At 39.5% G+C, this 26,788-nt stretch overlaps 1 protein-coding gene across 4 annotated transcripts in view; it reads left to right on the forward strand.

The window, feature by feature from the left end:
* Positions 1-26,788, forward strand: part of SND1 (staphylococcal nuclease and tudor domain containing 1) — a 446,546-nt gene that overhangs the window by 86,668 nt on the left and 333,090 nt on the right. The gene's annotated exons all lie outside the window — the stretch shown is intronic.

Raw genomic sequence — 26,788 nt, forward strand, 5'->3', positions numbered from 1 at the left:
ATGCTACTAATATTTGACTGTGGATAATTAATCTGACCTGCAGGTCCTCTGTACTTCTTGCTGGCACATTTTGTTTTGTATGTTGTCTGGTATTAAAGTAACTTTATACAAACCTGTGCTGGAGTAATTGAATAAACAGTTTATGAATAGCTCTGAGTTCATTACACATAAGGTGTCTTGATTATTAATGTTTGTGGAGGAGTGATAATCTTAGATTCTGTATAGAGAGATGAAGGCCAAAGCTGATTTATGGGCCACTTTTCAGATTGGCCAAGTTCTTTAGTGTGACACATGTGTCTCTGCCTTGAAAATTAAAGACATGCTGCTGTGCCCTATCATTACATGAATTGTCAAAGGCCCTGTATCCTATGCTTTGGATATAAATAGCACATGGTGGCTATAGAAAGGACTCTGTTAAATGTGGGCTTGCCTATGGCAATTCCTGCCCTTGTCTCTCTGAGGAGTCATGACTATTGAAATAATTTTTCCTTCCATTTTTCAGTCATGTAGATAGATCACCAGCACTTGTACTAACATGGCCAATTACCAGAATGCATTGTTTCTGTCCTAGCATGCAGGGTATTCCCAGGAATTGGCATTGGGTATTTAGGGATGTTTCTGTGGGAGTGCATTCTCTGGATAAAAATGGTTGCTCTGGCTAATCTCAGAGGGAAATTGGAGTCATATAATCCAAAAACTTGATGGTCCCGCCTGGCAGATCTTTAGGAAAATTTTTTTTCCAACTGACAGCAGTTACCAGAGCCTGGTTGACATATTTAACAATACTGAACATCTGTGGTTTGAGGAAATGACTCTTGCTTGTATAGACCCACACTATGGTGTTTTCTTACAAGGACTAATTTTTCAGGACATGCCACTGTAATAATTTTTATACTTAGCTAAGGTGACTTGTGCCTTATTATTTTCAGTGTCACCGTATTGTATTGTTTCCTATTTGGGCTTTTTCTTCTTTCTTTGCCTTTTATTTGACTGATGTAGGAAGAAACACTGCTGTAGACCATACGGGAGAACAGTGTATCTTGATAACTAATACATTTTTGTATGATGATGACTCAAATGTAGTTTTTTCCCCCCTCCTCACCTCTTTCTCTCTACATGGGTGTTTTATTGCTTTGTAGTATGAAACAGTTTGGTCTTTTGAACCCTTCTTACATGCTTGATTATCAACTGCCCACGTCAGTGTAGTAATAGCTTCTTCCTTTGACCTCGTTTTTGACCCTGTGGAAACACAAGCTTGCATGAAAATAGGATATTAAGGCCAGAATCTGGCAGTGAAGAGAGTCATACTATCTTTGTTAGAATGTGCCTATGATTCTTTCTTTGCTTTCCTGGCCTGGTTTCTTGTATCTTCTTGTTGATGCTTTGTCTTCTGCCTCTGACGCCATACAAACAGACCTTGTGAAAAAACAGGCCTGGTGCAGCAGCCCTTCTAACTAAACCAGATTATCTAGGGTGGGAGGGAGATAATGCTGACATGGGAATCAATCTAAAAATTCTTCCTGTTGATTCAGATGTGCATCTAGCCTTAAGGTAAAACTGGAAAGGTTGCTTAAAACCAAAATCCAAAGGCCTTGAAAGTTGCATGAAGGGTTGTTGGCTTCCTTCTCTGGGCTGAGAAGGCTTTGAAGGTTTTTGAGCAGGTGATTGAGGTGATCAGAGAGAAGTTTTAGGAATATTCATCTTGTGGCAGAGGACACTTTAGATGGAAGAAGACACTGCAGTGGACGATCAGTGAAGTGGCTTTTGGTGGTGGTATTGCTGAGGTGTGGAGAGTCTGAATTAGGTAGTAGAAGTAGAAAAGGAAAGGACATGAGAATGTTGATGTTCGGAAGAGTCAGCAAGTTTTGTTGGTTGAATTTGGGAGAGGGTAGTTAAGTTTTAGATTAGTGGATGTGAATTTATCAATAGAGATTTAAGATTTTAATTCAGGGGGAAAACAATTTATTAATAAAAACAGAAGGAGATCTAGTTTGGGAGACTAACTACAGAAAGTTCAGTTTTAGTTAAGTTGGCACAATCCATGAGGGGAAATACTCAGGCAAGGAGGTGGGAATCAGTAAAGTGTTGCCAGACAAAATAATGTAAATTTTGATTGATTTGCATAGAAGTTTATTGTTAATCCAGTATGCATGCTGCAGATGGTTCAAAGTGAAAATCTTAAGAATGCTCAAGGATTGCTGGGGTGGTTGATTTGGAGGCACTCACTGTGTGGGTTTCCTGCATCAAAGATTCCGAGCTGGCGGCGCTGTTGGGAATGCTGAGGAAGAGTAAGGAAGTGGAGGCCCGTAAGCCCTTGTCAGAAATCCGTAGGCTCACGTGCTTATGGGCTCAGAAGTAATTTGCTTTTAGAATGGTTATGTGGTACAGGAAGGTGTATTAATTACATTGTACCCTCAGTGGGGTTGTGGATAGCAACCCCATAATTAAACACATTAACATATCTGTGGTGAAGCACATGAATATTCACCCTAAATATAAGAAAATACTTTAAGGGAACCTTATATCTGTTCAGGTGACATTTTGTAGCATATAAATTCAGGTTAAATTTTACTACAAAGTATGTTATAAAAACAATCTTTTTGTTTTTAGAGCTTTTTGGATTGTGGATAATGGATCCGTAGTTTGAGGCTACTGGGTTGGAGAATTTTGACTGGAAAGGACCACTGCCACCACCTGCCCCCCATAACTCCAAATCAGAGACGGGCAGAAAGTCAAAGATTATAATGTAGAAAATTTCTTTAAAAAGGTGAACTTGTGCTAATACCTGTGGACTCCACACTTTTCTCCCCTTGCATTTAAGTTAATCTTCATTCTGGGGTATATGTAACGATCATATGTACTTTGATGGTGAAATTTTCCGGGTTTACCAATGGGTCTGATGAGGATACACTAGGTGCTTTATTGATGGAATGGAGGCCAATCTAAAGAATGAGATGTACAAGCAAACAAATCCATTTAAAATATTATTGGTGTTCCTGTGGCAGCATATTTTGTCAAAGCCCACTGACTCTCCTTTCTTCTGTTAAACCAAGCCTACCTAGATTTCAGGTTCTGGATGGTCAGATGTGGTTCAGAGGAAGTATCTTTAGCTTCCTTTGGTGGCTTGCACAGATTTTGGCTTGGATCTGAGAACCCGAGTCATCTGGTCTAGCTGCCCGTTAGCCAGGGCAGTGTAGTGGTATGTATTGTTGAGAGTATGGGGAGGAGTGGAAGCCTGCCTTTTTGCCTGTGAAATGCTCATAGCAAAGTCTGGACCACCCCTGGTCTTTTCTGGGGTTGCTTATATTTGATGTGAGGGATGGGTTAGGATGGGGAAGATTTTCCAAGGCAGACTAATTTACTGTTAAAAAGAAAAGAAAGAAAGAAATAGGAACTTGGCAGAAGAAACCTTAGGTTATAATCTTCATTTGGCCTAGGGGGATTCTTTCTAGAAACTGGCCTCAGTGTCCTTATTTGTTTGAAAGGTAGTGGCCAGTGGAATTCTGTGTGACTCACAGCAATACCGCTCTAGCAAATGCTTGGCTAGGGCCAGGTTCGGAAAATAAGGAGTGTCTTTTGCAGTTTTCCAGGAGTGGTATAATGAACAAATAACCTTATTGCATTCGCTGGTTCTTCAGCACCCTCTGGACGCTGGCCTAGTCACGGGCAATTGGCTGTCCAGACAGCGTGTGAGGGGCTGCAGCCGGGACTCAGTGAGGATGAGGCACGGCGCCTCCCCAGCTGACTGCTTGCTGCAGCGCTGCCCCTGTGCAGCTGTTGCCTGAAGCACAAGTAGCGAGGCTAGCCGGTTGCCCCACTCCCCTTCCTTCCTCCTTGCTGCTTTGTGAAGATCTGATTGGAGGGGCTGTGTGTTGGCTGGGATCCAGCTGAGCCAGCCATCATGTAGGTGTAGCATTTCAGCCTCTCCCCTTCTCATCTCCTTTTTGTCAGCATCAGAGGATATTTATTGCCTTCCTAATGGAACTAGATAGAGAGTTTATTCTGGCAGGAATTGTCCTGGTCATGCTGCTCTCCATATGAATGAAATGAGTGGACTTCATTCTGCTCTCTGGGTGTCTTCTGGTTTCTAAAAATGAAAATGTAGAAATTAGGAGGGTGGGTGTGTCAGTAAACCTTATGCGTGGAATTTTGTTGTGGAGTCATCAGAGTGCTTATATCCACAAACCATTCAATGACACAAATTTATAAAATAACTCATTGTGTGCCCGGCATGGGAAATCTGAAGGTGAGCCTGGCCACTTTTTTTCTCAGGAGCCCCCAGCCAGCCTGTCAGCACTGGGCAGGCTGTTCGGCTGTCTCCTTGGTGGTTGCAGTGGTAAGCCCTGCGCTTATAGGCAGACACCTTCCTTGGGGGAAACGGAAGAGGAATTCAGAGAGTGTAAGTCAGGCACAATCTATGATAAGTTGGCACAGTCTGGTCAGCGGTTGGCACTCCTCCCCCCCCCCCCCCCCGTAAAGGGCTAAAGAGTAAATATTTTCAGTAAGTAATAAGTTTTGCTGTTATTTGGTCTGTCACAACTAGTCAACTCTGCTCTTGTAGCTGAAACCAGCCATAGACACCACTTAATCGATGGCTATGGCTGTGTTCCACCCAACTTTATTTATGAATACTGAAATCTGAATTGCATATAGTTTTTACTTGTCTCCCAATACTCATCTTTGATACCCACCCCCAGTATTTTCAGCTCACAGGCCATGCAAAAACAAGTGTGGCAGACAAGATTTGACCGGTGGGCAGAAATTTGCTGACCCCTTGTAGAAAGTATTGGGCATTTGCCTCTATATTTGACTTGGCCTCCTTTTCTTCTGTTGCTCTTTCTGGAGTGTCTCCTCAAAGATAGCTGGCTTAGCATTGATCAGGTTGGGTTTTTCCCCCACCGAACTCATGTTTTGTATACTTTGGCATCTCAGAGACAAACATGGTATTGACCCAGTGATCTTAAATTTACTCTTAGCTTTTTTAAGGAACAAATAGTGTCCCCCTTCAGAGCTGTGGAGGGTAGAATATTCAGTGTCTGCTCCTGGATAATGAACTCCTGTCAAGTGACTTAACTCAAGAGGGTGGTGTGGAAGATACTGGGTTCAGAACATGTGCTTTAAACTCCCACTGGAATCCTTTGTGCTTTGGGGAGGGTAATCTGAAGGGACATTTTTACTAACAGCCATGATAGTAGTAGGAAACAATGGACTTTAATCTCTCAAACAGCAGAGATTCCATACACAACAGGCTCATTGGAGCCCAGGATGCTGGGAGCCAGATGTTTTGTCAAGCTGTTTGGACACAAAAAGTGAAATTTTGATTTTTCTTAAGCTTATTTTTTGTAATTGGAAAAGTCCCTCTCCCACTCCTTCTAGTCTCCAACCAAGTCCTTGCTTATTCTAATTACTGGTTGTATCATAGGGCAAGAATGAGGGTAGGACAAGAGAGGCTCCCGGCATACCTAGATGCATAATAGTGCACCTCATTTTGCATAAATCATTTAATTATTTATCAGAAAATCCAGAATTTGTAAACAAAGTAAAGTGAAACAATCTGGTCTTTGGATTTCCTTTACCCATTACTGTGTTCATTAAAGAACTGTTTATGTTATTTTGCCTTCTTGGGGCTCTGAATAATTTTTCTGACACTTAAATGAGCTTCATTTTATTATGTCTTATCTCTTGAACCCTGCCCAGCTGACAGAATTGTTTAACAGTTGATTCCTGCTGTTATGGTTACCTCTCTTTGTCATACCAACTATCCAGATCACAGTGAGGAAGTAAAATTTTGACTCCTGCAGAGCCCAAATAGATAACTTCCTAAAAATTAGCTTTCAGGAGAGCCCTCTTGAACACTCAGAGCCCATTTATTCATATTTTATTCACATTTAGGCCAAAGTAGATTATCAGGAGTGAATTGGATCTAGCAGCCTTAGCCAGATAGGAAGCAGGGAAAGATAAAACAGAGCACTCTGAGAATATGATGTGTCATTTTGTACCACAGTATTTTCTGTTTTGAGACTAGAAAATGATTTCACTGTTGGAGTTGTATAGATTATCTTCTCGAGTGAAAATAGGACTCAGATTGAGGAGGTCAGGTGGAATAAAATAATTTTGCTTTCCTAAAGTGAGCCATCATTCCTTGGAAGATCCTATTCTGCTTCTCTGGGTGTTTTGTTGCGTTTCACTGAAGCATCAGTATCCTATCTGGACCAAATTTCCTAAAGCCTTTACTAAGTCCATTTATGCTAAGTTCTGTTGCAGTAATAAAAGCCCAGTGGCTTATAAAATAGAGGCTTATTTCTCACTCATTTACCCATCATAGGCAGGCTGTGGCTCTGCTTCAGATTTTCTTCACTTTGTGACCGAGACTGATGGGCCATTCATTAACTGGCAAAGAGACATGGCAACCAAGAGTTGACTATTCTGATCCCACAGGCCACTCCCAAATTTACCAGGACAGAGATGTATAATCCTTAGGGAGAGGATCCCTAAACCTGGCAAGCCTGACAGTGAGGTGGGAGATTATAATCCTCTCCCAGAAAGAGACACACGATATTTTGAAATAATAACCACAGAGTTGAAGGATTGCCAGATTTATCCAGCCCTGGGGTGGGGAATCCATATTCTTTCACTTTGTGAAGAAATGTTGAAAACTACAGCAAAAATGTCCATGGTGTGATGGGTCAGCAATTAGAAGCATCAAAAGCCTAAGGGAAGTAGTATTCAGGTTGTAGGTCTTATTCTCATTAGCATTTTCACTTTTCCAAAAACCTTCATTTCTTTTAGATGTGAGTAAGTCCCTTTGGGTTCATGGACTTGCTCTGATTTGCATAGCTGTACATACCCCTGGGTCCATGTTGTAGGGGCTATCTCTGTAACCTACAAAAATCATTGGAATATGGTCTTCCATCTGCCCCCAGTTTGTAAATGGGTAAATGATGCCAAGAAATACATTTTGTAACTGACATCTACTTCTTGTTACCTGAAATAGCTGAGTAGATTGATGCTGACTTACTTCAGCATTGCTTATATTGGGTAGCATGGAGCTCCCGAGGCGTAACACCTCATTCTTCCACAGCTGATGGAGTGGCAACTAAATGCCTGCTACCTCTTTGCAGTCATAGTGTGGAGGCATCTGATTGAAGCTGAAGCGAAAGGAAGTTCTGTTCAGGAAGGGTACATTTCTCCTCCCTTCCCCCATCTCTGCTAGAGAAGAATAACAGCTGGTGGTTTGATTTGAGCCAGGTGCTGATGTTAAAACCCATTGAACAATCTGAACACAGCTTTTACCCTTGCCAGCCAATCTGAAGACCAGAAAAAGTTGAATCTGTCTCATTGCAGAGACTTCTCAAAGTAGAGTCCTGCTGATGCCAGGCAGCCATAGGTGCTTTGTATCTGGGAGTGAAATACAGAATCTCTTGCTGCTGATGAGCAGTAAGACTTACGCAGAGTTTCTGTGGCTTTGCCCTTCAGAGTGTGCAGCAACTGGCTACAAATGCTGCTCTCATTTTACATGGTGGTTTCTCTGAAAGCAGGAGCTGCTGCTTGCAGACTGGCTCCCTGTAGGATAATGAATTGTCATGCCTCTGCTGATTATCTAACAAGTTTGTACAACGTGTAACACAAGCTGACAAAACAATTTTATTAATTTAAGCCTGGGGATAATGGGATTGCAGCGCTGTAGTGTAGGAGTATCATACACACACTTACAGGACTGTGCTGCCCCACAAACACTTAGGCTGTAGGTTTGGTAATGGGAGTAGTCTATTGATTGTTTAAAAACAATGTTTGGTATTTCCATTTGCCCTCAGTAAAATAATAGTCATTGGATTTGAATAAAAAAATACATATGTTCAGGGATTTGTTAAGCTCAAATAAAATGAACTGTTGTATGAGCCTTTGACGTGTTAGAGCTGATAAATGCCGCTGGGCAGTAGGTAGACTTGGTTTTAACAAACCATTTTCAACTAAAACTTCCTAGAGTTTGGTCTTCCGTTGGGAGAGTGCTAGTGTCTGTGGGCAGATGGCTTCTGTTTTTATGGTCTCTTGTGTGCAGCATTTCAGTTGCAGTTCTCTGATGTCCTTATATGTGAAGGTGACAGTTTGAGGTAGGTAGTTGGATCTCAGATTGGACTAAAATGGATTAACTATGTTTATGAAAGGTTTTCATCATCTAAGAGAAACTGGGGTCGTCCAGGTAGATAAGAAAGTGGTTCCCTGTGAACTCTTTGTGATGTGATTCTGGGTCCTGAGAAATGTGTTCCCAGCATGGAAAATGATCCAGCATTAAGTAAGAAGCAGAGAGTTTCAGAATCCTTAAGAGTACACAGATGTGCTGGGATAATTTCCTCAGGAGTGGTTATATTTCACAACTTCAAAGACGGTAATAGTGGACTTCTCCCTTCAGGACATTGGGTTAAGGAATGTAGAAAGGTAGCGGGTTCCTGGCACTTGTGTAGCCTATTAAAATGCAAAGATTTAGAGAGTAGGGGCTATAAATGTGCCAAGTTATTGCGGCAGGCAATAAAAGTTTTAGGGCACTGGCATTAAAAAAGTCACTGAAAAAAAAACCCAATAAATCTAAAAGCAACAAATGATTAATGCATCCATCTCAGTGAGGTCAACTTTATCATTGTGTTTTAGGGTCACTCACAGTTTGCTCCCTCTCCAACTATTGGCAATGTTTCTGTCCATTAGCCCTCTTTTGCAGTATCTGCTTTAGTAGCAGTTTGTATGCTTCACACCTGTGTATTGTTTTAAAGGAGCTGGTGGGTGGTGGTGAGTTCAGGTAAGTACTGTAAGTGTAATTTTGTATAATTCCCTTTCACTCACTGTCTCTAGGATAGTTGTTGGTATATTTCCTATTTTTTCTTCATTCTTCTGAAGCAGAAGCTGTGTTCGCATAATGTGGAGTATCTTGTTTTTCCAATGTCCTTCCCCTGTTCCTTGTATCTTTTCACTAATTTTTCCAGTGCCTTCATACCACCAGCTTATGCTTCAGCCTTTCCTCTGAGATTCTTGCACTCTGAGGCTTATCTCCTCCTAGGGACATTGACAACATAGAACATGGACTTCCTCAGCTTGTATATCTGCCCCCAAACAAATTAGGTATATAACTTCATTTATAAGAGGTAGAATTGCCAGCTGCTACTAGAAAAAAACAATGTATTTTCACAGTGGTACAAATTTCAAGTGATTTCTGTATTCTGTTCCCAATACTAATAAAAGTTACTCTTTGTTTAAATGTAAATGGTATTACTCTGCCTCTCTTTTCTGCTTTCTGAAAGCTTTTTATAAGGACACTTTTTAAATTGAGGCTACACATCTGCTTATAAGGTGCAGTGATCATTAAGTGTACAGCTTGATGAGTTTTTAGGTTGTATTCACCAAAGCATCTTAAACTCAGGTTGACATAAAATATTTAACATCCCAGAAGGTGTCCATTCCCAGACAGTATTTTTTATGCTATGAAGAAACCACCGTTCTGATACCTCTCATCATTCATTAGTTGTGCCTATTCCTAAACTTCATTAAATGGAATCCTATGTTCTGTACCCTTTTGTGTCCACCTTTTCTCATGCAGCATTATGCCTGTGAGATTTACCCACTTTGGTACGTGTATTAGTAGTGGTTCTTTCCTTTTCTGTATAATAGTCCATCATATGAATAAACTATACTTTGTTTATCCAGTCTCTTATTAATGGACAATTAGGCTGTTTTCAGCTTGGAACTGTTACGATAAAGATGCTAACGAACATTCTGTGTATGCCTTTTGGTGGGCACCCACATTTATTTCTCCTGGTGTATACCTAAGAATGGTGGAGGGTCATAGGACAGATGACTGTGGGTGGATTTGTGTGTGTGTGTGTGTTTTCTTTTGTTGTAGTTGTGTTTTTTTTACTTTACAACTTGATCAAACTGTCTGGCTTACTTCTTACCTGAGAGATTTGATGATGACTAGGAAAGGAGTGGACTTTTTTTTTTTTTTTGTAGATAATTATTTTTTATTGAATGGTAGTTGACACACAGCATTACATTAGTTTCAGGTGTACAACACAGTGATTCAACATTTATATACATGATAATTCTAGGTACCAGCTATCACCATACCAAGTTGTTACAATATTTCCACTATATCCCTTATGCTATACATTACATCCCGGTTACTTATTTATTCTACAATTGGAAGTGTGTACTTTTTTTTTTTTTTGTGAGGGCATCTCTCATATTTATTGATCAAATGGTTGTCAACAACAATAAAATTCTGTATAGGGGAGTCAGTGCTCAATGCACAATCATTAATCCACCCCAAGCCTAATTTTCGTCAGTCTCCAATCTTCTTCTGAAGCATAACGAACAAGTTCTTACATGGAGAACAAATTCTTACATAGTGAATAAGTTAGATGGTGAACAAGTACAAGGGCAGTCATCACAGAAATTTTCGGTTTTGCTCATGCATTATGAACTATAAACAGTCAGTTCAAATATGAATATTCATTTGATTTTTATACTTGATTTATATGTGGATACCACATTTCTCTCTTTATTAGTATTATTTTTAATAAAATGCTGAAGTGGTAGGTAGATACAAGATAAAGGTAGAAAACATAGTTTAGTGTTGTAAGAGAGCAAATGTAGATGATCAGGTGTGTGCCTGTAGTGCCTGTAGACTATGTGTTAATCCAAGCTAGACAAGGGCAATAAAACATCCACGTATGCAGAAGATTTCTCTCAAAACGGGGGGAGAGGTTCTAAGCCTCACCTCTGTTGGGGAGCTAGAATAGGGCAATAAAACATCCACGTATGCAGAAGATTTCTCTCAAAACAGGCGGGGTGAGGTTCTAAGCCTCACCTCTGTTGATCCCCAATTTCTCACCTGATGGCCCCCCTGCGACTGTGCCTGTCTTAGGTTGTTCCTCCCTTGAGGAATCTTACCCGTCTCTGGCTAACCAGTCATCTTCCAGGGCCATACAGGGAAATGTGAAGTTGGTAAGTGAGAGGGAAGCCTTATTGATTGAAAAGGTTAGCTTTTTACTTCTTTGCATATTTATGCCCTGTGGCTTCTATGCCCAGCATTTGTCTTGAGGTATCTTTACCACTTGGAAGAATTATGATACTCGGTAAATTTGATATGAGGCACGAATTCTATTTAAGGGTTGTAATTAGGAAGGAAGAAGAAAAGCTATAGAAGTAGCAGGCGGAAGAAAACATGGGGAGATTGATTATTTCTTTGACATATCTTCTTGTAGAGTAACTTCACCATGTATAGGTTTTAAACTACTAATTAAATTGCACACACACATTAACATAATAGGAGTACAGTTACATAACCAAAGCATACCTGTAATTACCAGCCATCTCCGGTGAAACCAAGAAAACCAGTTAGGCACCTTAGGCATTTGTGAAAACTTATCTATGATATGGTGGATATTGTCCAACTGAACTTGAACAGTCTGAGAGAAATCAGACAAATTAAAACAACCCATTCCTGGGGACTGTTCACATCCCATATGTTCTTTTAACAGTAAATAGTCTGTAGTTGTAAGATTTTGGAGCGCTACAATTTTCACTTCTCCTAATTCTTGTTTGAGTTCCAACAGTATAGATCCAGTCAAATTTGTTGTTTTACTGTATGCACAGGCCAGCTTAGATATCTCCTTCTTCATTCCCATGTCAAGTCCAGGAACTGGTGGGATGAGTGCATCTACAGCTGTAGCAGTGCGTAGATCTCTGTTGGGGTTTTTTGATGATCATCTTCTGGCATGAGTCTTCCAGAGAGTGCTGATGTTGGAAGTTCTTTTTCATATTGTACCTTAGTTGATTTTCGGGGTAGCCCAATTAGGCTTTGATCCTCTGTATAAACACAAACAGACCCTTTGCATACGCTTTTCTATGCCGTTTATACCCTTGTGTAGAACTCATTGGAGGTCACCACACAGGAACTGCTTTTTTTGTTGTTGTTGTTATCATTAATCTACACTTACATGATGAATATTATGTTTACTAAGCTCTCCCCTATACCAGGTCCCCCCTATAAACCCCTTTACAGTCACTGTCCATCAGCATAGCAAAATGTTGTAGAATCACTACTTGTCTTCTCTGTGTTGTACAGCCCTCCCCTTTCTCCCACCCACCCCATGCATGCTAATCTTAATACCCTCCTTTTTCTCCCCCCCCTTATCCCTCCCTACCCACCCATCCTCCCCAGTCCCTTTCCCTTTGGTACCTGTTAGTGCATTCTTGAGTTCTGTGATTCTGCTGCTGTTTTGTTCCTTCAGTTTTTCCTTTGCTCTTGTACTCCACAGATGAGTGAAATCATTTGGTATTTCTCTTTCTCCACTTGGCTTGTTTCACTGAGCATAATACCCTCCAGCTCCATCCATGTTGCTGCAAATGGTAGCATTTGCCCTTTTCTTATGACTGAGTAGTATTCCATTGTGTATATGTACCACCACATCTTCTTTATCCATTCATCTATCGATGGACATTTAGGTTGCTTCCAATTCTTGGCTATTGTAAATAGTGCTGCGATAAACATAGGGGTGCATTGGTCTTTCTCATACTTGATTGCTGCATTCTTAGGGTAAATTCCTAGGAGTGGAATTCCTGGGTCAAATGGTAAGTCTGTTTTGAGCATTTTGATGTACCTCCATACTGCTTTCCACAATGGTTGAACTAATTTACATTCCCACCAGCAGTGTAGGAGGGTTCCCCTTTCTCCACAGCCTCGCCAACATTTGTTGTTGTTTGTCTTTTGGATGTCAGCCATCCTTACTGGTGTGAGGTGATACCTCATTGTAGTTTTAATTTGCATTTCTCTGATAATTAGCGATGTGGAGCATCTTTTCATGTGTCTGTTGGTCATCTGTATTTCTTTTTTGGAGAACTGTCTGTTCAGTTCCTCTGCCCATTTTTAAATTGGGTTATTTGTTTTTTGTTTGTTGAGGCGTGTGAACTCTTTATGTATTCTGGACATCAAGCCTTTATCGGATGTGTCATTTTCAAATATATTCTCCCATACTGTAGGGTTCCATTTTGTTCTATTGATGGTGTCTTTTGCTGTACAGAAGCTTTTCAGCTTAATATAGTCCCACTTGTTCATTTTTGCTGTTGTTTTCCTTGCCCGGGGAGATATGTTCAAGAAGAGGTGACTCATGTTTATGTCTAAGAGGTTTTTGCCTATGTTTTCTTCCAAGAGTTTAATGGTTTCATGACTTACATTCAGGTCTTTGATCCATTTTGAGTTTACTTTTGTGTATGGGGTTAGACAATGGTCTAGTTTCATTCTCCTACATGTAGCTGTCCAGTTTTTCCAGCACCATCTGCTGAAGAGACTGTCATTTCGCCATTGTAAGTCCATGGCTCCTTTATCAAATATTAATTGACCATATATGTCTGGGTTAATGTCTGGAGTCTCTAATCTGTTCCTTTGGTCTCTGGCTCTGTTCTTGTGCCAGTACCAGATTGTCTTGATTACTATGGCTTTGTAGTAGAGCTTGAAGTTGGGGAGTGAGATTCCCTCTACTTTATTCTTCTTTCTCAGGATTGCTTTGGCTATTTGGGGTCTTTGGTGTTTCCATATGAATTTTTGAATTATTTGTTCCAGTTCATTGAAGAATGTTGCTTGTAGTTTCATAGGGATTGCATCAAATCTGTATATTGCTTTGAGCAGGATGGCCATTTTGACGATATTCATTCTTCCTAGCCACGAGCATGGGATGAGTTTCCATCTGTTAGTGTCCCCTATAATTTCTCTTAAGAGTGACTTGTAGTTTTCAGAGTATAAGTCTTTCACTTCTTTGGTTAGTTTTATTCCTAGGTTTTTTTTTTTTTTGATGCAATTATGAATGGAGTTGTTTTCCTGATTTCTCTTTCTGTTGGTTCATTGTAGTTTTGGGGTGGAGTCTTTAGGGTTTTTTATGTACAGTATCATGTCATCTGCAAATAGTGACAGTTTAACTTCTTCTTTACCAATCTGGATTCCTTGTATTTCTTTATTTTGTCTGATTGCCGTGGCTAGGACCTCCAGTACTATGTTAAATAACAGTGGAGAGAGTGGGCATCCCTGTCTAGTTCCCGATCTCAGAGGAAATGCTTTCAGCTTCTCGCTGTTCAATATAATGTTGGCTGTGGGTTTATCATATATGGCCTTTATTATGTTGAGGTACTTGCCCTCTATTCCCATTTTGCTGAGAGTTTTTATCATGAATGGATGTTGAACTTTGTCAAATGCTTTTTCAGCATCTATGGAGATGATCATGTGGCTTTTGTCTTTCTTTTTGTTGATGTGGTGGATGATGTTGATGGACTTTTGAATGTTGTACCATCCTTGCATCCCTGGGATGAATCCCACTTGGTCATGGTGCACGATCCTTTTGATGTATTTTTGAATTTGGTTTGCTAATATTTTGTTGAGTATTTTTACATCTACGTTCATCAGGGATATTGGTCTGTAATTTTCTTTTTTGGTGAGGTGTTTGCCTGGTTTTGGTATTAGGGTGATGTTGGCTTCATAGAATGAGTTTGGGAGTATTCCCTCTTCTTATATTTTTTGGAAAACTTTAAGGAGAATGGGTGTTATGTCTTCCCTGAATGTCTGATAAAATTCCGAGGTGAATCCATCTGGCCCAGGGGTTTTGTTCTTTGGTAGTTTTTTGATTACCGCTTCAATTCGTTGCTGGTAATTGGTCTGTTTAGATTTTCTGTTTCTTTCTGGGTCATTCTTGGAAGGTTGTATTTTTCTAGGAAGTTGTCCATTTCTCCTAGGTTTCCCAGCTTGTTAGCATATAGGTTTTCATAGTGGTCTCTAATAATTCTTTGTATTTCTGTGGGATCCGTCGTGATTTTTCCTTTCTCGTTTCTGATTCTGTTGATTTGTGTTGACTCTCTTTTCCTCCTAATAAGTCTGGCTAGAGGCTTATGTATTTTGTTTATTTTCTCGAAGAAACAGCTCTTGGTTTCATTGATTTTTGCTATTGTTTTATTCTTCTCAATTTTATTTATTTCTTTTCAGATCTTTATTATGTCCCTCCTTCTGCTGACCTTAGGCCTCATTTGTTCTTCTTTTTCCAATTTCGATAATTGTGACATTAGACCATTCATTTGGGATTGTTCTTCCTTCTTTAAATATGCCTGGATTGCTATATACTTTCCTCTTAAGACTGCTTTTGCTGTGTCCCACAGTAGTTGGGGCTTTGTGTTGTTGTTGTCATTTGTTTCCATATATTGCTGGATCTCCATTTTGATTTGGTCATTGATCCATTGATTATTTAGGAGCGTGTTTTTAAGCCTCCATGTGTTTGTGAGCCTTTTTGCTTTCTTTGTACAGTTTATTTCTTGTTTTATGCCTTTGTGGTCTGAAAAGTTGGCTGGTAGGATTTCAATCTTTTGAAATTTACTGAGGTTCTTTTTGTGGCTTAGTATGTGGTCTATTCTGGAGAATGTTCCATGTGCACTTGAGAAGAATGTGTATCCTGTTGCTTTTGGATGTAGAGTTCTGTAGATGTCTATTAGGTCCATCTGTTCTAGTGTGTTGTTCAGTGCCTCTGTGTCCTTACTTATTTTCTGTCTGGTGGATCTGTCCTTTGGAGTGAGTGGTGTGTTGAAGTCTCCTAGAATGAATGCATTGCATTCTATTTCCTCCTTTAGTTCTGTTAGTATTTGTTTCAGGTATGTTGGTGCTCCTGTATTGGGTGCATATATATTTATAATGGTTATATCCTCCTGTTGGACTGAGCCCTTTATCATTATGTAATGTCCTTCTTTGTCTTTTGTTCCTTTCTTTATTTTAAAGTCTGTTTTGTCTGATACCAGAATTGCAACACCTGCTTTCTTCTCTCTGTTGTTTGCATGAAATATCTTTTTCCATCCCTTGACTTTAAGTCTGTACATGTCTTTGGGTTTGAGGTGAGTTTCTTGTAAGCAGCATATAGATGGATCTTGCTTTTTTATACATTCTATTACTCTGTATCTTTTGATTGGTGCATTCAGTCCATTTACATTTAGGGTGATTGTTGAAAGGTATGTACTTATTTCCTTTGCAGGCTTTAAGTTTGTGGTTACCAAAGGTTTAGGGTTAGCTTCTTTACTATCTTACTGTCTAACTTAACTCGCTTGTTGAGCTATTATAAACGCGGTCTGATGATTCTTTATTTCTCTCCCTTCTTATTCCTCCTCCTCCCTTCTTCATATGTTGGGTGTTTTGTTCTGTGCTCTTTGTAGGAGTGCTCCCATCTAGAGCAGTCCCTGTAGGATGCCCTGTAGAGATGGTTTGTGGGAGGCAAATTCCCTCAACTTTTGCTTCTCTGGGAATTGTTTAATCCCTCCTTCATTTTAAATGATATTCATGCTGGATACAGTAGTCTTGGTTCGAGGCCCTTCTGTTTCATTGCATTAAGTATATCATGCCATTCTCTTCTGGCCTGTAGGGTTTCTGTTGAGAAGTCTGATGATAGCCTGATGGGTTTTACCTTGTAGGTAACCTTTTCATTCTCTCTGGGTGCCTTTAATACTTTGTCCTTGTCTTTCATCTTTGCCATTTTAATTATTATGTGTCTTGGTGTTGCCCTCCTTGGATCCCTTGTCATGGGAGTTCTGTGTACCTCTGTGGTCTGAGAGGCCATTTCTTCCCCTAGTTTGGGGAAGTTTTCAGCAATTATTTCTGCAAAGACACTTTCTATCCCTTTTTCTCTCTCTTCTTCTTCTGTTACGCCTATAATGCGGATATTGTTCCGTTTCGATTGGTCACTCAGCTCTCTTAGAATTCCTTCTTTCCTGGAGATCCTTTTATCTCTCTGTGCATCAGCTTCTCTGCGTTCCTGTTCTCTGTTTTCTAGTCCATTAATGGTCTCTTGCATCTCGTCCATTCTGTTTTGAAGTCCTTCCAGAGCTTGTTTTATTTCTGTTTTTTCCTTCCTTAGTTCTTGCATATTTCTCTGCAAGTCCATCAGCATGGTTATGACTTTTGTTTTGAATTCTTTTTCAGGAAGACTTTTTAGATCAATCTCCCCAGGTTCCTTCTCAGGGGAAGATGTAGCAGATGCCGAAGCTGTCTGGGTTAATTTTGTCTGGATCATATTTTTTTGCCTTTTCATGTTGACAGGTGCTATTGACTGTCGGCTGTGAGGGCCAAACTTTTCACTTGCTACTGGCCTTTCTTTACTGGGACAACTGCGTCACCTAGTGGCTTGTGTTGGGTATTTGCGTGTAGACTTGGTCTTTGTGTCTTGCCCGGCCGGAGTGGAGGAAGCTCCCTTTCAGAGGGCGTGACCAGCCTTAGGCTGCTTCTCTGCTTTCCCAGTGCCCGGAGGGGTAATGGACATGGGGCCTGTTTGGCTGTTTACCTCCATGAGGGGTCTCAGAGCTGTTGCCCACGAGGTTAGTGCGCCCAGTTTTCCCTGTAATTTCCAGCCACTGGGCTGTGACCTGTGTTGTTTTCGTCCAGCTGTTCTGTCCCTGTCCCTTTAAGACTTTCAAAAAGCACTCGCTTGTCTTTGTCACAGGGGCATCAGCTTCAGAACCCGCTCAGAGGTCTTGCTGCCCTGTTTCCCTAGTTTCCAGCCCTCCACGCACGCACTGTGTCTGCGCTCTGGTGCTGATGGCTGGTGCTGGGTGTTCAGCAGTCCTGGGCTCCCTCTCCCTCCCGCTGGGAGCTGGGGGGAAGCATGGTCGGGTCCCGCCGGGCCGGGGGATGTATCTTACCCCTTTCACCAGGTGCTGGGCTCTCGCACGTGTGGATGTAGTCTGGCTGTTGTCCTGTGTCTTCTGGTGTCTCTTTTAGGATTAGTTGTATTTGTTGTATTTTCTAAAATATAAATGTTTTTGGGAGGAGATTCCCTCTGTCCTACTCATGCCGCCATGTTGGCTCCCTATGAGGAGTGGACTTTTAAGGATTGGGTAGTTTTGTTTCTGAAATCAGCCTGGCATTAATTCTGCGACATTAAGAAGGTAACAAGATTTAAATCTTGTCATTGAATTTGTAAAATGGGCACTATAATGACTTTTCTTGGTTAATTGTGTAGTAAGTGAAGTTGAATTAGATAGTGTATAGGAAATGTTTAAGAAACATTCCTATGTTTTTCCCCTTTATTTTCTAGAGAAATTTGATCACCTGCTCATACCTAATTAAGTGTAAAGTCTTTGGTTGACGTTAGCAATAAAATTTTGAACTTTTCCTAGCCTTGCCTAAGACAATCATCTATGTGCATACATGATAACAAAAAGTTAGGCATGAGGTTAGTATATATATATATAACTTTGTAAGACTCTCCAAGGGCACTTCTTTGCTGTGTTTTACTCTGGCTTCTCTACCATTACAAGGGACAAGCCTCTGCCAACCCTTTCTTACCTAATTATCTTAAGGACTTAAAAAAATAACTATTGAAAATAGCTTTTTGTCTTCGGGCTTCCCCTTTCTTAGTTGTCTCTTCATACCCTCAAGGACTGAGACCACTCTGTGTCTATGCATTTACTAATTGCTGGTATCGTAACAATATGGAGATGAGCTAGAAAACTGCATTGTAATTAAGAACTGTGTTCTGAACAAATTTGTAGAGCATCGCAATTTGTTTATAGCACAGTATAATTTTCAGAGCATTAAAAAATTTTTAAAGATGTCAAAGATTTCAAGTGGTTTATTTCTGTCCATATATCCCTTAACTAGGACTTGTGTGGAAATACATGTTTTCATCATGTATCCATATGGTTTTCTAGGCCACCTACCACTACCACTTTGGCCCTCAAGTGTAAGATTAGCATGCTGAAGAATTTTGAATACTTGGCCTGCCTCTAATTTCAATTCAATTTCTCTTCAAAGAATTTAATCAACCCCAGACCCCAAATTTTCTTCTTTTATGAAGGGTGAAGGTTTTGCTGAAGGAAAATGTTTTTTTAACATTGATATGTATATCCCTTTATAAAGCAAATCCCCCTAGACTTGCATGGTTAATAACTAATACTACCTATGGTTATTATTTGAGTGACCAGTTGAAGTTTTGTGGATTATTATTGAATTTAGAGGTGAGAAAGCTGCGGCTACCATCTCATTGGTCTCATTGGTATATTGGGGTACGTTACCTTCTTGATTAGCTGAGAAAGTGTCAACTAAGAAAAGGCAAACAACAAAAATACTTAACATGCCAAGGATGGCGATTTATAGAGACATAGACACTTAAAATAACCAATCATATTTATTTAAAGTGTTCTGTAACATTCAGCAGTCCTTTCCATCCTTTTCCAAATGTCTTCAGTTTTGAGAACCTGAACTTTATCTATCTTGTTTTACTGGACATATGACCTCATTCTTAACACCTCTTTTGCCTTGAGAGCTGTAAAAATTAAGTGTATCCTTCTGCCAGAACTAAGTCCTTCCTCTTATATGTTCAAAGCCCTTGTGTCTTCTTTTGTATAGCAGGAAAGATTGGTTTAGTATTCTTCAGAGGTTTTCAGCTGGATACATTGTTTTTCAAAACCTCCTGACTGTTTTTAAGCATCTTCAAGAACTGTGTTCCACAAACTTAAGAATTAACTGTGGGTCTTTAGCACTGATGGTCAGAAAATCTAGGACTCTCATTTATAATTGTTCTTATACTATTGTGGAAAGAGCTTTGGTGTGAGAAGAGATCTAGATTCTCTTCCTTAGTCTCTACTTATTTTTACAGGCACAGATGAAACTAACCTCTGAGCTTGATTCCATTATCTGTAAAGGGAAGAGTAGGTCTGGAAAGAACATGTTAATGCCTCGGGGTTGTGCTGATAACTAATTGTTTACTAAGGCTGCAGTGACACTATAGTACAGATGAAAGTTTGCGCAACAGAAATTTGTAGGGTAAGACTGAAAGAGGACTGTTAGTAGAGAAGAGTGAAACAGTCGTGTTTGGATAAAGAGTAGAGTGAATTTCCCATTTTTACTTCCCTTAAGGTTTTCTCTTAACCAGATTTGTCTACCTAAATGACTCACCTACTTAAAAGATTTTTGTTGAGGACGTTTCTTGTTAAGGCTGTCCTGTACTGAGCTTCTTTTATGCTGTCAGTAACTATACTGTATCTTTAATGTTTTTGGTTTGAAGACTCTTGTATATTATTAAAACTTCTTGAGAGCCCAAAGAGCTTTTGTTAATGCAAATTAATTACATCTGATATGTATTGTGTTAGAAATAAAACTGAGATGTCTAAAAAATACCTAACTCACTAGAAACTAACAAGTAAGATTGTTATAGATTAACATAAATACATTTTGAGAAAACATTTTCTAAAAAATCGAGAATGACAATTACTTTTCTTTTTCTTTAAGCAGATGTGTTTGTGTAGCTTAATAGAAGATAGCTGGACTCTTACCTGCTTCTGCACTTTCTGTTTTGCTGTGTTATTTTGGTTGACATATTTGAACAAATTCTTACCTTGGAAAGCAAGGAAAAAAGGAGACAGGGGTCTTTGTGGTCTACGTTTTCAGAACTGCTGCTCTAAAACAACAGTACATAAGTATTTTCCAAGTGATGTTCTGAGCCACTTTAAATATACTACATGAACTTTGTAGAAACCTTTTGATTTCCAGTGTGTGTGGCTATAGATTGCAGGTGGTACTCTTGCAAAAGTAATGGTACTGACAGCCGACTTAACTTTCTTCACTTGTACAGTTGAAATGCAGAAGAAAGCACTAGCCTGAAAGAGCAAGTATGCTCTCAAATTATACTTATGGAAGAGGAGAAATCCTTTGAAATTTTAGCCTACCCCCATTGTCAGAAAACAGAAATAATGCATCTGGAATTGTGTATCCTATGCTTCCCTTATTTAACGTCTCATGTGAGCTGTTTTTGGAAACACTGGGGACTCTGCCACCATTAAGTTTTAAAATACAACACTGGCTCTCAAACACATTCAGAAGGAAAACTCCTAGAACTCATGGTATATAGAAATATTTAACGCTGTCACTTTAAATCAGGGTAGTTCTCCAGGCATAAATATGTTATATAAAATCAAGCATATGTGTGCACTAAAATATGCATTCTAGTAATAGTAACTTGATATTGGTTCATTGACTTACATTGGTAGCAAATCTTTTTTCATTAAAGAAAAAGTTTTGGACAAAAATCCCAAATTGATGCTATTCTACTTACTTAATTTTTGGTAAAATAATTTTAAGTGATACAACACTCTACATTTTGTTTCAGAAGTGTCAATATTCTAGAAAAACTACTAAAACATTGTCAAGGTTTATGAAGATTAATTTCAAATCATATATAATTATCATTATTTGTGGGTAGCACTTAATTCCAATCTGAATATTGTGGCTTTCACAATAGTAATCTGAAAGTACACCTCTTACCTATTGATATTAAAAATGTGTCTCACTTCTTTGGCGAGAAGAGCTCTCTCTCACCATTTTGCCCATTCCTATATAATGTATACTTCCACATTTCTTTTGGTTAGCTCCATTGAGCAGCTGAAATGTGTGTGCATGTGTGAAGTACCTTAATAGGACTATTTGGCTTTTCATGGTCCTTAACTCTGGAAGGAACTCCACATCCTCATTAGGTTTCTCGTGTTTCTGGACTGCAGGTATTGCCAAAGGCTTTCTTTCTGCCCTGAGCCACCATCTTCAGTTTGCTTTGTGGAGAGTCAAAAAAACAAAACCAAGTCAAATCAGAACTTTCACATGTGTTTAGCAGGCTATGGGTTTTTTTTATCAGAATGTCTTCTCATGTTTGTATTTTGGAGCCAATTTTAAGAATCTTGTCCTTATTTCCTTTTGCATTTATTTGTCGTGGTGAAAGATTTTGGGATCAGAAAAAAGAATAATTTGTACCAAATGATGTTTCCAGGACTGGTTTGTAGGATCAGATGTGAGTTTTTCAAATTGGAACCTTTTCTAATAGGCCCCTGGGAAATGTCTTAGCTAAATTGCAACAGTGACTGTTGAAGTCGATCGAGGTAAATTGCTCCCATTGCTGAGGGTTCAGAAACCAGGCAGTCAATGCTAAAATTCCATGGGAAGTCGGGTAGAACTACTGCAGATGGTTTCCCCCTTGAATAGAGAAGGAGGCTCGTGTCACTGTTGAAGAATGGGAGGAGATTGAAGCCTGATTTTGCAATGAATTAGTAACATGTTTGGTCTTCACTAGACAGAAGAGAAGTTTATGAAAAGATCATCAGTTAGTTGGTTCTTTTCAATATTTGCTACAAATGTTATCTAAGAGCACACTATGAACACATTGGACTGTCTAGTTGGTTTGTATTATAGAAAAGTAGCACTAAGAAGCTTTGAATGTGGTTTATACTCTGTTAATCTCCCTGCAGAATGGAAAGAGTAATACGTCCCCAAAATTGTGTGACAACATCAGGTCTTTTGTAATTGATAAGACTCAATAGCAACAACATCTATCAGTCTGTTGTACTGAATCTCTGGTAAATGTAGAGAGCACTCAATTAAGGCCCAAGTTTACATCCTTTAATTATTAGCATTTCAAGGCTGAGTCTTTTGGAGCTGTGGCTCATTGAATTAGGTAGGGTACATTGTGAATGTCTCAGCACACAATTCGTGGTGTTCTCTCAGTGGAGAGAATCTTGTGTTTTTAGCTCTCTATGTCTCTTCAGATTCTCCCCAATTTGGAGACATTTTAGAAGCTAAAATCTTTCATCTATGTAGATGGATATCTATCTAGGGGGATAAAGGACCTTATGACTCCCTTAGTTGATGAGCGTTGTGTAACTGTCACTTGTAAGGGATGAATGAACTTAAAATAATTTTGTTTGGAGTTCTTCCAGAGCATATGATCATTTTTTGACCAATTTTTCTTTCCCTTCTTAAGCATATGGATGTTTATTCAATATTCACATCTTAATATTACTTGGGTGAACTTGGTATTATATGATTACCAAACCAAAATTCATTTTCTTAATGTCAGAGGTGGAAATTGCCATAGAATTGCTATAATATCAGCTCTTTATCTTCAAGAATTAAGGCTTTGGGATATTAATGGGTTGATTCTGGTTTGTGTGACTGCCTCTACAGATCACTGCTTAGCAGTCCTTTTCTTACTGCCTCCCAGATATATTCTTGCCAAGAATTTGGTGCAAGTAAACATTTTCCTGTTTTCTCACCACTTTGTCCATTTCTAATTTAGGCTGAGTTCCTTCAGGCTTTTGGACCTATGTTCTATGGCTTGCAAAGTGCTATGTACTTTTATAGCCTCTATAAATAACAAAATACAGCTCTTGGCAATAACACTCTGGCACCCTACATGTTTAGAGATTGTGTATTTGAAAGATAGAAACCATGTATCTTGGGTAAAAAAAATGCCTAGCATGCAAACCTATTCATCTCTTCACACACACCAATGTTACTTATGATTTTTGTTCATTTGTGAACAAATGATATATCTTTATCTTTAGGACATTTTATAGAGCTAAACTAGGTATTATGCTTTTCCCTTCTTTTCTCAGCAGCCCTGCCCCCTATTAACAGAGCAGAGATGAAGGGGAGAAAGGCTGATTCCCAGCAGGTTGAGATTCCAACCAGATGCTGTGTGCTAGGAGCCCAGCTTCCTATCCTGCTCTTCCATGTTTTTTTCCCAGTAGATCACCACAGATGTCATCACATAGTTGGAAGATGTGAGGCTAGGAACTAGAAGCTATTTCTATGAGCTCTGTCAATATAGTTTGATAAAATGCAAATGTCTTTAATGGTAGGTTTCCAATTACAAGGCTCCAGCAGGGAGTCTGTTTTGATAATGAAAGTGATTAAGAAGACTCTAATTTTTTCCATTGCTATGAATGTTCAGCTAAAATAGCTTGGTTTTCTCTCTGTAATTGGGCTCTACAAATGAGAGTCTAATAACTCGTAGGTTCTAATAATGATTTTAACAAATCTATTAGCTGTCTTTGGTGATCAATGCTGGAGACCTAGAAGACACAATTTCTGGATGATAGTGGTGCATAGAGGTTCTTAATAACAACCATTTCCTTTTGGCCCTCATTCTAAGGAATGAACAGGAGTCAGTGTGTATTTCCTTAATTCTATAATCTGAGAGATTCTTAGATCAAAGTCATATATACATGGTTTATCAGTGTATATGTTAGGAATTGCCTTCAAAACCTGCAGTTGCTAGGCCCAGAAACAATGGTTTTGGTGTGGAAAGGGGAAGGACCGAATTTCACAGCCACAGAATGAATTGCAGAGTAGGCTCTGTCGAAAAACATAATTTCTAAAGCATGCAGTCTCTTCATATTTTTCTTCCCATACATAGCCCACAGGAACAGGATATTCTAGTAAAAGTGTGAAGAGGTGAATTTGCTCTGTGAGCTAGAATAAGTGTCCCAGGTAGGCTGCCTTGTTTCTCTCACAGCTCATTAATAGCCTGTCACCCCTCATCTTGCCTTAATAGAGCCAATGACTGCTCTTGGAGTTAAATAAAAGGCTGTCCTTCCACCATCTAGTCTGCTACCTTGTTCATTGATCATTCTCAAAGGACCTAGGTGTTTGCTTTGTATCACCTTTCCCAGACAACAAACTTGGGAGGCAGAGTATTCTTCTCTAGTTCAAGAGCATTACAAAGGCTTTAGAGAGACAAGTGACTATCTTGGATATGTTCAGTGACTCCGAATGGTTGCCCAAGTTGCTTTGTTATTTAGGTTGATAATCTTTCATTTCAAGGGGACTGTCGGGTGTGAACTGGGGACCTTTTGAATAATCTTTTAGGATTGTGGCTTTGTCAGGGTAGCCATCTGAGTGGTATCATTGGGGACTATCACAAAACAAACAGGTTTTCTCTGTTCTTGTTATTTGAGGAATATTTTGTAAGTGAAATGACAAAACTGACTAATGATTTGCAGGTGGTAAGTCTTGTCTTTGAGCACTCCTGTAGTTGGAAGAGCTAGTCTCACTGGGTCCAAGCTTGAATAGATGGTGTTCATATTCTCTGTAATTAATCAAATATAGGGAAGTGGTGTTTTTTAAATTTAAATATCAGAATGACAAGTCACGTCGGAGTTGCACTTTACTGGGGGCTACAATCTAAGGTGAGAATATGAGGTAAATTTTATGTATAGGGAAAATTGCCCTTGAAAAATCCCTTTGACATTTTGTGCAAACAGAAGTGCATCAATATAGTCAGTAGTCAGTTGCGTTGTCTCAGACCAGGTACAGTTTGAAATCCAGCCCTTTTCCTAAGTGAAATTGGGAAGGAGCTAGGATGAACAGACCCCTAACAATATTTAAAGTTATTTCCACCCCTCCCCTTCCTCCCATCTTTCTCACTGAAAGAATACATGCACATTCCAATAAGTTAAATGGGTAAACTAAATGAGTAATTCCAAAAAGTTAAAAAACAAATCCTTTGTCTTTCTGTACCTCTGTAGTTCGTATGGAATTGCCCCTGGAGAAGTAAATCCGTAAGACTCATAGAGATGTTAGGAGATTGAAATGGGGATATAGAAGGCCCTGATACTGCCAGTGACAGTGTCAGCTATGGCCCCACAATTGACAGAGGTCAAGAAGGAAGGCATGGGTTTGTTTGAAGAGGCTCAGTAGCATGACATAGGGTGTTTTCATGAAGTTTCAGTGCTGAACAGCTAAACTCTGCTTTCTCAGGATGGTAACTAATCAGAAGCCTAGGCTGTCGGTCCACAGGTGAGATGGGTGATGCTCTCTCTTCTTTGCCCAAGGCAGGATATAAACATGTTTGCCCAGTTCTACTGGATTCTTTGTGTCCTTATAGGACGACTTCCTGCTTAGAGTTAGTGCTGAATTCTGGGAGCTGTTCTGGTTTCTCTCTAGTAACATGTCCAATTAATTCTGGTTACTTATTTTTTTCTGGAAGTACCTCCCTGGTAACTCTTTCTTAAATATATTCTGACCAGCTTATTACATTCCTTGTCCAGGTCTATTTTATTACATGCATCTTGTTCTTAAGTAGGTTCTTCGAAATGTTTTTTCCTTGTGTAATATTGGCAGGCTTTTAACAAAAGTGTATGTGTAAATTTAATATGATATTCCATATATGTATCATTTTTGTATCTTTTCTGTCCCTTTTCCATTACAGAGGCAGCAGGTATGAACCGGAACATTGCCTTTTTGTATCTCACTACTGGAGTGTGCATTGCTTAATCCTCTCTTGCTTTTCAAACCTCTTAGCCTGTAATGAGTTAGTTTTTGACTTTTTCTGATAAGGGTATTTATGGGTCAGACTGGCAGAATTCCACAGAAGCACAATAGTGTCTCCTTTGAGTTGAAGCATTTATGTAGGAGCATCTTTGTGAATGGAGGGAAATGGAAATGCTTTGGGACCTCTTGCTGACTCTGGCCCGCCTTGCCTTCCAGCTTTGTGCCACTCACCTTCAACAGAGTGCACATTGCTAGGCAGTGAATAGCAGGTCTGAAACCCACACAGTTATATTCATTCATGCTTCATTCATTGCCCAGAAATTTTGTTAGCACCTCTATGGAACTTAAGTATTTTTGAGTACGATATTACTAAGGGGATACAAAGATGTTTCTGAAAGTAGATGGCGCTAGTGTGTGGAAGAGGTCAAGATAAAATACAAATAAAGACAACTCAAGGTAGAAGAAAAGTGTTTTAAAAGAGGTCCAAAGCAAAAAACCAATGAAACTCAGAGCAAGAAAGATGTTAGAGGGTTGGAAAATAACGGCTTGATGGTGCTTTAACTGGTACTAATGATTAATCGCACATACCATTTTACATGTTTTCCCCCAGTGCCAGGGACTGGGTAAGAGTTTTCCTGTACTAATTGATTCTGCACGAAGTCAAAACCCTATGAGGTGAAGGTTTTA

Source organism: Manis pentadactyla, chromosome 7, assembly GCF_030020395.1.
Source record: "Manis pentadactyla isolate mManPen7 chromosome 7, mManPen7.hap1, whole genome shotgun sequence".
NCBI classification, from domain to species: Eukaryota; Metazoa; Chordata; class Mammalia; order Pholidota; family Manidae; genus Manis; species Manis pentadactyla.